The sequence below is a fragment of the Bidens hawaiensis genome, unplaced genomic scaffold (genome assembly GCF_021521415.1).
Source record: "Bidens hawaiensis isolate Kalapana, Puna unplaced genomic scaffold, B.hawaiensis_p1.1 tig00031396_1, whole genome shotgun sequence".
Lineage (NCBI taxonomy): Eukaryota > Viridiplantae > Streptophyta > Magnoliopsida > Asterales > Asteraceae > Bidens > Bidens hawaiensis.
In genome coordinates this window covers 22,537-34,104 of record NW_027495278.1, presented here as the reverse complement: position 1 = coordinate 34,104, position 11,568 = coordinate 22,537, and positions in this window count along the sequence as shown.

Here is an 11,568-nt window from a genome sequence, read left to right as displayed (position 1 = left end):
TTGCTCGAAAATATTGAAAATAAAAGATAAAAAGAATCAATGTTAGACGAGACTATTAAAAACGTTGCTGTATTTCATCAAAATCGTTTTTGGTACTTTTTTTTGTTTTTCTTTTTTCTTTCCTACCCTAGAATAAAAAATAATTTAACAAAAAGGAAAGAGAAAAAAGAATCCCTATTTAGGTAAATACTTTCAAAATAACCTATATTGGTAAATAATTTTTCCCCTTCACCCATTTTGGTAAAAAAAACTCCAAAATTAAATAGCTTATTAGGTGTAAATTATAATTTTGGAAATTGTTGAGGTGGAATCATATATGGATAGCTTAATTAAAGGCAATGTGGAAACTATGTGTTGCTTTAACATAGTAGTTAGATTTATTTGATTTTTTATATACATGTGGAGTTGCAATTTTGAACTTTTATCTAAGTTTGAGTTTCAAGAATGTCCCCGTATGAAGCTGCTATGGGAGGGATTGGTGAGTTCGGTTGTATTCGGGAGCATCGCCACTCGCACAGCCGTATAATTCAACACCAAAATATGGAACATCCCTCGTGTGATTTCCCGAGGGGTAGATGTAGCCCAAACCGACCTGAGATGTGTGGGGAAGGGGTGGAGTAGGGGGGGGGTTTACAATTTTGTCTTGTGAACTTAGATTTTTTTAGATTTTTAATGGCCTTCGCATGCTACCTTCCTATCGCCATTGTTTTCCTACGATATTTTATCTGTTATTGTTATATTTCTTTACAGTTTTTAAGTTATTGATGGTTTACTAATGTTATATTGTTAGTTATTCTCATGCATATATTGTTTTTATTATAAAGATTCATGTTAGATAGATGTTATATGTTTCTAATATACCTTTCATGTTTGTATGTTAAAAGTTGCTCTTGCAGCCGAGAGCTTTAAGCACTGTACAAGGACGTGCTGTAGGAGTAACCCAATACCTTCTGGGTGGAATATATTGGGAGGCAGGGATATATGTATGGTTTGCCTACATTACACTCTCACTTAACCCTACTGATAGTTTTGTTATGTGTGAATTTTATTTTATTTTTTTGCAATCGAGTGGATTTAATAACAACATACGAATGTTGCACTCCCCAGTCATGAGCTGGAGTTATGTTCGACATTCACAATTGTTAAATGTTGAAATGTTTTAAGACAATATGACTAAATAAAAATTACGTGTCTAATAATATAATAAATGGTAATAATTGGAATGATAACAAAACATTGCTCAACACCGTTAACCAATTACGCTCATTAGTGAGTGTGATCAAAAGATATGCTTAGAACTCTAATATTGATGTCTATATAATATTTTGTATTTAAAATACGAGATAAACATTTAAAAATACTCACTCCATCTCATTCTTCACACTTTTCATTATTCACAAATACAACTATATATAAAATGATAATCAATTCACTTTAGTTGAGTTGGTAAGCCACACACATTTTAAAAATATATATTAATCGAATATTATGATTTTTAATATTTGTGAACTATTCCCTCCTGTAATTCTTTTGTGAGTAGAACATATAAATATAATACTAAAAGTTAATTAAAAAAATGTTATTTAATTGAATAGAGAGAAATATTAAAAAATGAAATGTTAACAGGTTATAAGATATTAATAACAAAATTTAAAACAAAGATAATTTTAGGAAGAATATCAAAATATTTCTTTTTGAGCGAGAGATTGTAGTTTTCTTCCTTAAAATCGAATTCCAGTTATGTTTCCTCACAACACATCGTCAACAACATGTTGTTTAGTTATTACGATGAGTTTTTTCGTTCAAACACAAGGTGACCTGACAAAAAGCTTGAGAAATACATGCGCCCCCGACCAAAAATCTAAAAAATCAATACGTTCCGACCAAAAAACGCTACGCGTCCCAACAAAAAAGTTGAAAGCACGTGTCCCGATCAATACGGGAATAAAAGTTTATGTCGGCCGACCTACTGTTTACCAAATAATTCGGATCAACTTTTTTAGCAACAGACGTCGTCTTCTAGTTGAGAAAAAAACCTCGCCGTTTCGTCTTAAACACATGTGCCGCCATCGACGAGTTTTGTTTAGTAGGGACACACATACCTTCCTTTTGTCGACGAGTTTTGTTTTGTGGGGACACACATACCTTCCTTTTAAATGTGTTTTTTTTATCATGGACATACCAAAATCTCTTTCTGAATATTTTTGTATTTTCTTTTTATTTTTATTTTTAATCAAGTCACATAGACAAAGATAAGTAGATAACCGGCAAAATGTAATATTCATGTTTGGAGGCCCGAGATGAATAGAATTCTTACGAGGGGCGCGCTTGAAAGAAGGATTTTATCGGTTCCTTCTATTGAGTGCGCTTTATGTGAGGTGGGGAGGGAGTCGGCTGATCATATAACCACAGGTTGTTTTGTGTCGACTATTGTGTGGGATTATATTAGTCGATGGTGCAAGATAGCTCCCATATTCGGCTTTTCGGTTAGAGATATGTTAAAACTTCACAAGATCATCAAGCTTGGTGAGATAGAGTGAAGAGGTAGGTCCCAGCAGAGCCCAGTTGGACCCGCAAGACTCACCTTAAACAGGGACGTCTGCGCAGAGACCAACTGGATCCGCAGGACCAACCATGCTCAGAGACGTGACGTCCTTACGCGCAGTACGCAAGCTGGTCCCGCAGGAAATGCCTCCCAATGGTGAAGGACTCCGCCTGTCCCCGCAGCCTCGGATACAAGCCATTAGGGAAGGCCACCCGCGCAGCATGGCTACACGCACAAGGCACTTAGCTCTCGATCATTCAGTGTCACCTGAAGGAATGAGCCAAGCCGGGAGCAATCCCGCACAGAGGCGGGAGGGGGAATACTCCCGCCCAAATAAGCCAGTCCGTATACTGAAGGATCTTTTACTGTACCTGACGAGGTATGGGCGAAAGATCTGATCAGAGATACGACAGCTCACTGATACAGTATGGCGAGCAGCATGCTCCTGTACTGTATCACTATTAGCCGCTGCCTACTCACCAACTACTTGCCATACCACGTGCGTAGCCGTCAGTTGGTGGAACAGGAATAGTATACAGCAGGCCTGGTCACTATCAGCCGCTACCTACCCACCAACTACCAGCAGGGCACGTGCGTAGGCTACTGTTGGTGGAACAGGAATACTGTTGCAGCCGGCCATACCTCTTTGGAAACCTACCTTCGGCTATAAATACCACAAATGGTATGACCATCTCATCTTATCATATCTTATTACATTATCATATTATTATCATAATATACCTGATATCTGCTCTAGCAATCTCTTAATATACTTTATATTTAAAGAGCAATCTAGTCTGATTCTCACGCCGGAGGGTGGTCACAAGGAGGAACCCCCCCCTTCTCAGTGACGAGCTCACGGTGTCTGTTTTGCAGGTTATCAGAAGAACCATCTTCCAAGGGTCTAACCCCTCGTGGGAAACAGCTATCCAACCCCCAGGTTACCAGTAATCTGCCCGGGTCCGGTTAGTGTTTCTTCATTGGCGCCATCCGTGCATAAAGCTAGAACTTTATTTTTCTCCAGTTTTTTCAAACTTCTACAAAGATGGTTAGAGAAATTCCGGTAACCACAACCCCAGCTACTGGGATGAACACCGGCAACACAGTTTTTACGAACACTACCCCGGCTACCGAAGCCGGGGCAAGTGAAGTAAATTTTACGAACACTACCCCACTTACCAAAGCTGGGGCAAGTGCAGTAAATGATCACCTATTGGGATCCACCGATATCCAGTTTGAGAAACGAAGACTCCCCCGCCAGACCCTCGATGAAGTTAAGGCATGGGCGGAGGCACGACAAAAGGAATTGCAGGCTGAGTTGGACGAACGCTTGCGTTCCGTGCAACAGGCCGACGAATTCGAATACTGGGAGGATGACTCGGAGGAATCCGACTCCGACGCGAACCCTCGCCATAGGGCAAAAGGGAAGCGTAAGGAAACGGAATCCCAACCGAAAAGGCATTTTGGACAAGCCTTCAAACCAAAAAGCACAGGTGGAAGTCCACGGGACTTCTCTAAAACGTTCAGACCAAACGTTGCAAATGCAGGAACGTCCAAATTTGCAAGGGACATTGCTGAAGCAATCGCCCCAAAGAGTGCCAAACAAATGCCTAACATAGGCACATATGACGGTATATCTGATCCAGACGATCATTTGAACAGGTTCATAGCGGGGGCAACCGTCAGTAATTGGACGGAACCCACGTGGTGTTACATGTTCCAAATGACGCTGGTGGGGGCTGCTAGAGCATGGTTCGATCGTCTACCGGTCAACCACATCTACGACTGGGCAGACTTCCAACAGAAGTTTAGCCAACACTTCAGCCAGCAACGAAAGTATACCGAGGAGCAATGGACAATCCTCAAATGCATACGAGAGGAAGACGAATCTCTGCCAAACTTCATCACTCGCTTCAACTCAAAGAAGCTAAGTCTGGGTAATATCAGCGAAGATCTTGTTCGCGCTGCTTTCATCCAGGGCGCGAACGACCCAGAGCTCATCCGCACCTTAACGGGTAAAGATGGCATGCCATCAACATGGGATGCCATCATGACAGCAGCAAAACGCTTTGCGGAAACGGAGAAGCAACTGGGTAGAGATCTCCCCCAGAGCCCAAACCTCTACACCCAGAGGACGAGAGAAGACAACGTCCTCACCGCCCGACTAAATAAAAAACGAAAGCTAGGCATTTGGCAGTCAAGGGTAAACTTTGACACCTCATCCGGCTTGCAACATCGGTTGGACGGAAGGGATAATGTACAGTCTCACCGGAACTCCAGATGGACGCCACTCACCAAAAGCGTCACTGAGATATTCGCCACTGAAGAGCTCCCATGGCCAAAGCCTCCAATAATCCGACATCGTCACGATGCTGATCGGAGCAAATACTGTGACTTTCACAAGACAAAGGGCCACAACACTGAAGAATGCATAGATGTAAAAGATATGGTCGAAGCATTTGTCAGAGATGGGACGCTCGCGCACCTCGTGGCGTAATAAAGGCTGAGCAGGTGAGTGCGTATAGAACCCCAGCTGGGAAAAACACGAATCAATTCCAGCTTCAAAATCGAGACTACATGCTGCGTAAAGAACGAGATCCCGAACCAGGTGCGTATCGGCTCGATGGCACTCCCATCCCAACATGGAAGGGAGCTCATTTACACAGTCTGCATGTAAATCAATTCCAATTTGTAAAGAAAAGGCCAAGAGCCACTTCTAATGGAAATGATTCTCTTTAAGAACACCGAAGCTGATGATTTTTACATTTATACTTTTCTGAACCAATATGCCGGTTTTCACCGCATAATTACGTCGTCATTGCATGGGAAGGCGGTCCTACCCGCACGAACCCAAAAAACGTGACAAACCTTCACGCAACCGCGCGTCGAACGGTTAAACTATGCAACACTGGTGACGGCACACATTACGTGAAGTCGTTGCGTGGGAAGGCGGTCTTACCCGCACGAACCCAATAACGTGGCAAACCTTCACGCAGAGTCAGTTGAAGGAGAAGAGTTCAATTATCCCATTAAATGAAAGTGCCGGTCTATCCGCATGAATCATGAAAGGAAAATGAACACTAACCTATCGACAACCGCGCGTCGAACGGTTCAAAACAAAATTCTTAAAAAAGGATAAGAAAAACCTACACGCAGGTCAGATAAGGGTAAAGTTTTGCCATCCTACTAAGTGCAAGTGACGGTTCTACCCGCACAATCACGAAAGAGGAAGCAAAACTTCACACCTATTATCAACCACGTTCAAAGGTTAACTTATCCTCAAAAGGTAAGAAAAACCTACACGCAGGTCAGATAAGGGTAAAGTTTTGCCATCCTACTAAGTGCAAGTGACGGTTCTACCCGCACAATCACGAAAGAGGAAGCAAAACTTCACACCTATTATCAACCACGTTCAAAGGTCAACTTATCCTCAAAAGGTAAGAAAAACCTACACGCAGGTCAGATAAGGGTAAAGTTTTGCCATCCTACTAAGTGCAAGTGACGGTTCTACCCGCACAATCACGAAAGAGGAAGCAAGACTTCCTGTTATCAACCACGTTCAAAGGTCAACTTATCTTAATGCCTTAGAAATTTCGAAAAGGAAAACCTACACGCAGGTCAGATATAAGTTAAAGTTTAGCCATCCTACCAAGTGCAAGTGACGGTTCCACCCGCACAATCACGAAGGAGGAAGCGAAACTTTAACCCACTATCAACCACGTTCAAAGGTTCTTATTCTAAACACTTGGAAAATTGCTAATTTAAACTAAGTATGCAAGTCATAAGTTTATAAAGCAAGGAACCCAAAGAAGGAAATAACAATCTTATACGCAAAAAGATTTATATTTCACAAATTAACTATTACAAGAATGGCCGGGTAACTACCCGCCCAAAAGAAAAAAACTATACAAGTCTTAGCAATGGGAAGGGATCTTCAGGATCAAGCTTCAGGGACGCTTCCACTTGGACCCGCTCCGTCAGAAGAACGGGGTGGTTCGAGGAACGCTTTGAGCACAGTTAACCCATCATCAGCAGCAGCTACTTCGTCCACCTTCTCCACCACTGGATGCGGGAAGGCGGCGTATTGGTTCAATACTTGGTCATAAATGGCTTCGTGTCACACCCGGCCCTGAGCGGCAGAAACAGCCGGGCGCGCGCGAGTGGGGATTGATAATTAAGCACGGGCCATTGCAAACATTCAAAGATTTTCATTGCGCATGAAATGTTTAATACAAATACATTACATTGTTTAAAAATTACATAAAAACATCCAAGTATAAAAACTGTTGAAGATTTCCACGCCATATCCCCTTGCGCGGCGGGTACAACCACGCGCATCGAAGGGATAGAACTAAAATCTTCCAAAAAGCTAGTTTTAGATGTTCAGCGTGAGGTGCTCTAAGTGTGACTCCATGCGCTACCTAGTTATCTCCTGAAAGACACGTAAAAACATTTGAATCAGTATAAACTGAGTGAGTTCACAAGTTTTAGTAACTTGATAAATCGTATTGCATCATAATCTTGATACAAATCATTCTGAAACATAATTCTGATAGCATCATTAAAACACATGCTTGGTAAAACATAGTCCTATCAACATATTCTGATAAAATCGTTCCGCGGGTTACGCGCGAACATTTCTGGGAACTGTGTTCGTCTGTGTAAGTGGCGCTGCCACTACGAGCGAAATAAGTAATACCGTCCCGCGGGTTGCGCGTGGATATTTCTGAAACGCCGTGCTCGTCTGTGTAAGTGGCGCTGCCACTACGAGCGAAATAATACCGTCCCGCGGGTTACGCGCGAACGTTTCAGGAAAATGTGCTCGTCCATGCAAAGTGGCGCTGCCACTACGAGCTAATCAATAATTCCGTCCCGCGGGTTACGCGCGGACGTTGTGCCGGAAAACAAGGCGCTCGTCCATGCAAAGAGGCGCGACCCCTACGAGCGGGCTCAAACCCATAGTACTGCCCCATGACCATACTAGGCACTCGTCCATGCAAAGAGGTGCGACCCCTACGAGTGGGTGGATCAAACCAGCAGTCCCTACCCTTAGAGTTCCAATGGTAAAGTGATCACTTACTCGAATTCTGGCGCACATACATCGAAAACCATAGATACCGTTTGCATTGCTCGTAAATACACCATAATGAAACATTATTTAAACACATAATTGCTTGTATTGCTTGTAAGAGTATCACATAAAACATAGTTTTAAGTACGTGTCCCTTGCCCCGAAAACAGTTTAAAAACAGTGAAAACAGCGAGAATAGGGGCTGTGAGACTCACCTGTGGTTCTTGTTAAGGGATTAATCGAGATTCGGGTTTTCTTGGTGTTGGCCTCGGAATTGAAGGTCTAGAATACGATTAAATAACAAGAAGTATATATATTAAGATCAAGAAATAGGAGAATATAACGGTTGGAAGGTAGATCTCAAGGTTATATTCTCGGCTTACCTAGTTACAGGATCGGATGCTTGGGAGATGATTAGTGCAAGTTTGCAGTTCTTAAGAGAGAAGTTTGAAGTGTGTTTGGGTGATAACTTAGGTTACATATTTATAGTCAAACTCAAGGGAACACAATCCCTTGCTTTAGGGGATTGTAATCTTTTCATATCTAGGTGTAATGATGATAAAGTATGGAAATTATTATTATTTATTTAAGAGTGGAGTAGTGGATAAAAGATTTTGATTTGATTTGGTCAGGACATGCAGGTCTGGGGTTGGTGAGAATAGGGTGGCTGACAGTTGACTTTTCGTGTTACAGTGTGCTTTTTCAGGTACTTTTGTTAGTGTACAGTAAAAAGTGGAAAATCTCAAACACGCTACTGTTTCCTTTTGGGCGGGAGTAATCTCCTTACGTCTGGAGAATAGACTAAGTGTTCCGTGCGTATCACTTTGTGCGCATAGCTTTCTGCGTGAAGGACATTTCTTTGCTGCGGGTAGGTGCGTAACCTTCTCGCAGTTAGGGACATTGAGTTTCATTTGTAGATTCTCCAGGTGGTCTTGGTATTTCAACATAGTGATCAGTTATGTTGAAGTCAATTCCTTCTTGGAGCTTCAGACAAACTAGCTCTCAATGTTCCCGCCATGCGGGGAGGTTAGTTCCCTTCCGCACGCGCATAAACGATTTAGGGTGCACCCGCCTTAGCATCATGCGTGACGGTCAACCCATTAGACAACATATCGTTAAGGTACATGAAAACATAAAGCCAAAACATTCGCGCATGGCGCATATAACATATGCCCACGCTGGTTCTTAACATGGCGCGCTCGCGCAGGGCGCACATAATATGCCCGCGCTGACTAACATGGCGCGCTCGCGCAGGGCGCACATAACAAATGCACGTGCTGATTCTAACATAGCGCGCTCGCGCAAGGCGCATATAACATAATTACCTAATATTTAGGTTGATTACTTGGTTTAAGGGATTGGGAATTTACCGGGTGTCACACTTCGGTATCCACATTGAACAAAGGGAAGTTGGAAGGCGGGACGCCTTTCTCAACAAACCCTAGACCAAGCAAGAAGCCGGCCTTTTCCCCATCCTCATGAGAAGCGTTGAGGGCTGCGGTCATAGCATCATCGTAAGAGGTCTCTGAAAAGACCCGACGCACAACCTACAAAGAAAAAATACAAGTATTAAACCTTTTCTTACAAAAGAAAAGCGTGAAGATAAAGCTAAACATACCTGAGGCAACACTTCTCGAAGAAGCCATTGGAGGGCAGCTTGAGCTTCGTTATGGGCGCGTTCGGCTTCGCTCTTGTTAAGGTTGGCAAGTAAAACTTCCTTTGCGGCAGCCTCTTCGACGCCCTTAAGCTTCCGCTCGGTGTGGTCAAGCACCCCCCTCTGGTCCAGGATTTCCTGGAGTTTCTTGGCATCTTCCATTGCCAAGGCATCATGAGCACGTTGGAGAGCCTCTAATTTGCCTTTCAGCTCCTCATTCTCCACACGCAAAGGCTCAGCAACGGCTTCAGCCTTGGCAGCCCTCTCGGTTGCGTTTCGCGCAGTCTCCCTGGCCAGCCGAAGCTGTTCATTCACAGCTTGGGCAGCCTTGGAGCGGGCCTCGAGTCGCGCCTGAACTTCAACCTCGAGAGCCTTGAAGGCCTTCTCCTTGTCGGCGGCAGCTGCCGCCAGCTGTTGGTTCTCCTCCCGAAGAGCACGCGCCTCAGATATGTCCTTGGCGCGAGCTGCTTTCAACTTGTCGTTTTCACGACAAAGCAGCTCGACGCGCGGCTGCATCCGGGCCTGGAGAACCCGAAGCTCATTAGTTAGCCTACCCTCCTGGTAGCTAACCATGGCTTCCCCCAACGCACCCGGAGGAGCAGCGTGGCGAGCCCAGTCCACGCACTCCACAGGTGTGCGAAGGGTTGTTCCTCGGCGTATGTTCCATCGAGGAACATACACTTCATTGGAATCCGACACTGCAAAAGAAACAAAAGCAGTAAGGAAAAGATGATAAAAAACATAAGGGAAAAAGAAAGGAACCCTACGCACCTGTAGGGTCAATGACAGGCCGATAGCCGCCAAACCCATCACCTGAACCTAAAGGAAATCCATCCAACAGGTCAGGCAGACGGGAAGGTGGCAAAAATCGACGGGAAGCCCTGCGCGTACCTGATGGTCCGGCCATCGGTGCCGGTGGCGCGGGCATGGCGGCAGCCGCCGTGCTCGCCGTTGTCGTCGCCGCCGTGGTCGCCGCCTTGTAAGCAGCAGCAGTAACCGCCGGCTCTGTGAAGGATGCTGTAAAAATCGCACTCACAGCCGGCGGTGACGTCATCTCAACTGGAACAGTCTGCTCAGAGGGAGCAACTGAACCAGCGGTAGCAGGCGCAGGCACCTGGGTCGACGCCTCAGGTAGGCTGACCAAGCCTACCGTCATTGGCGGAAGGGTACTCCTCTGCGCTTCACCCCGGAATGCGTCAACATCCACGCCTACACAAAGAAGAAAGTGTTAGATAAATTTATGAAGTAATAAATCTGCAAAGACATTATGATTGTACTTACGGGTTTTCTTGACCCTGAACGTACGGACGGGCGGGGAGGAACCCGATGGAGCCGGCCTTTTGGTACCGGTCACCGTCGTCTTCGTTGGTTCTCCGGAGGTAACGGCCGTAGCCTCCGGAGCAGTGGTCTCCTCACCAACGGGGTTCCCCGTCACCTCTTCACTATCTGACTCCGAGTCAGATAGAACCACCGGACCAGCCGTGGAGGTCTTCTCCTTCTCCTTCCCTTTCCCGCCGGCAGCAGCTTTCTTCTTCCGCACCAGTGGAGGAGCATCTGAGGATTCCTCAGAAGAAGACAGGTCAAGAATTCCAACAGCGGGTACAGCATTAAGGGGTTGAGGAAAGAATATCGCCTTACCTGGCCGCCGGTGGCTCAGGATCTCGTGGCCCAGCGGATAGACCTCCACAAAACGATCCGCCGTTTGCTCCAGGATGGGCAACTCGCCCTCGTCCAGAGCACGAGTACCCATCCGCGCGGGACCGTCGGTTTCCCGCGGGAACAGAAGCGACTCCAAATTATTTCCCTCTGAAAGAAAAGAAACAGTTAGAAGACAAACTTGTATCAAAAAGAAAGACAAGACATACCATAGGGAATAGAGTTCAAACCGTATTCGAGAAGGATGGGAACCTGAGACGCATCCTTCCACACCCGGCTCATCCCTAACATGACCATCCCGGACTCCGCAAACCGGTAAACCGGAGATTGGATCCGGGATATCTTCGAAAACCATTCCGCCTCCTGGTAGTTGGGGGCGTGAAGGCTCGGTATCGCTTGGCCATTCTTAAACTTCATGGCAAGGGGGATGGCGCGGGCAGAAATGTAGAAGAATTCCTGCTTCCACGCGCGAAGACTGCGCTCGGTGTCGCAAATCTTCAGACCCTTAATACGGGTCGTCAAGGTGTACCACCCCTGGATGCACCTCCAGGTATAGAAGGTCATCAGGCGGTCCACATGGGGCTCGATGCCCAAAATCCGGCACACCCACTCAAAATGGCGAATCTTGGCGATCGCCATGGG